Raw genomic sequence first — 2011 nt, forward strand, 5'->3', positions numbered from 1 at the left:
CTCAATTGCACGTTTTGTGCTTTCTGTCTTGTTCTTTTCTTTGCCACCATTGACTTGAAGTTATATTTCCTTTTGTTTTCTGGCATGGTGCTACTTAGCAAATCTTCAGTAAATAAAGATTTTGGTATGCTACAATGGGGTTTTTTCATAGTGCTGTATTCAGTGAGAACTTTCTATTGCTTTTTCCAGTCACAATGTCTTAAGGACTGCAGGTTAATCCTTCCTTCCTGTTAGATGCTTTTATTCAAGAGCATCCTGATTCTGGAAGATTCAGCTCTCAGAGGTTATTTTTAGTACTCAATTGATTCAAGCATCTTCCAAATTCTGAGGAAAAAAATCACTTCAACCAAGAGATCCTATCAATCACAGCGTGGTTTGCATGCTTATTTAGCTGGTTAGTAATTAAAGGCAGCTAAAAATACCAGGCATGCATGAATGGTGTGATTTTTATATCTTAGCTTCTTCCCAGAGAAGACGCAAGACCCATCAATCAAACAGTTGGTAGCTGAAGTCATTATCACTGAAATTAAGGCAATTATATACAAATGAATATTAATGAAGTATCTAGTCAAAATTAGGGTCAGTTTTTTAACACTTAAAAGAAATCGCAGAGAATGTAGGTTCAGTGTTAGTCCATCGTAGAATAACTCAAGGACACACCTTCCATGTTAAACTGCCATTATAGTTATGAGAACTCCATCACATTTATGTTATTTCTTATTTCAGAGAGAAATGGTTTTACTCTGCATTATAGCTTTTATTTCAAGACTTCAAAATGGTCTATAAACCCACATTTTAACACAAAACCCCGACAAGAAATGAGCACATTGGTCCTAGGTATCGTGATTTTTTTTTAAACAGGGGAAAGCACGAACGCAGTGCCCCCTACCACAAATTATGCAGCCGAGTTTCCCATATTTGGGGAAGTTGCAGGGGTCAGCGCAACAGGAATGTAATGGATAAGCCTCACTCTTGGAAAATCACCTTCGTGATCATGGGATCTCCTCTTCCAGGGAAGTACGGCATTGTGATTTTATAACTTCAAAAAAGATACTTATTGCAATTTATAACAATGCCTTTATTTAGAAAATAAGAATATGCCAAATAATCTTCAAGAATTTTTTAGTCTGTATATTCTATTGTTACGGGATCTTAATGTAGAATAAAAATGTATCACTTTAAGTACTTTGAAAAAGCAAATGCTAGTAGGTAGTTTACCATTTTATTCTTTTGAAAGCTATGAATAGGAAAAAAAAATGTGAAAATGCAAAAGGTCTGAATTTTCTACACATGCTTGCAGATAATTAAAATCTGGTAGAAGCCCCTCCAAATCTCCATGCGTGACTACTACATCTCACAACTCCAGGGACACTGTTCACATCAGGGTCTGTGTGAATGGCTCTCCTGGGGCTGTGCAGGCATAGGTGTTAGCCCTCCAGAGAGAAGGGACATTTGATTAATTATCCTATTGCATGCTACCCATTTAGTAAGTACACAGGAAAACAAAAAGAGAGAGAGAGAGAGAGAGAAAACATTGTTTTGTGAAAGCACATTGGAAGTAGAACAGATTTGGACTCAACAGATCTTTGGGTCAGCCATGCCCCAGCCAGAAAATCAATGAATGAGGCCTTTTGGATGGTCTCTACAAGGGTCAGAAACCCCCTGAGCCACCTATTTCAAATGCACAGGCCTTTGAAGGCTGGTAAAAGGAAGGAGAAGGAGGCAGGCTGACTGTACTAGAAGGATCCCAAAAGGATGGATCTGGAGGACAACAGGGGAAAATGAAAATGATGAGGTGAGGTGGAGGAAGGACAGGAACAAAAGGGAGGGCATCTCAGTTACCCACTGTGTGTGGGAAGATGAAGTCATTCTGGCTGAGTCCCACTGGCTCATTTTTCAGATCATTGCTTTTCCCCCAGAAATCCCAGCTGCATGAGAGAGACAGGATCATCACAGAACTGAAAGGCCTAAAATAAAAGAAGAGTCATTGGTCTGGGGAGTTTAAAAAATT

At 38.8% G+C, this 2011-nt stretch overlaps 1 non-coding gene across 1 annotated transcript; it reads right to left on the minus strand.

Annotated features, from left to right (window-relative positions):
• Positions 1-858: 858 nt before the first annotated feature.
• On the minus strand, positions 859-1021 carry LOC138400490 (U1 spliceosomal RNA). The gene has a single exon (XR_011236365.1). It is a non-coding gene; the product is annotated as a U1 spliceosomal RNA (small nuclear RNA).
• Positions 1022-2011: the final 990 nt, after the last annotated feature.

The sequence above is a fragment of the Eulemur rufifrons genome, chromosome 19, assembly GCF_041146395.1.
Source record: "Eulemur rufifrons isolate Redbay chromosome 19, OSU_ERuf_1, whole genome shotgun sequence".
Lineage (NCBI taxonomy): Eukaryota > Metazoa > Chordata > Mammalia > Primates > Lemuridae > Eulemur > Eulemur rufifrons.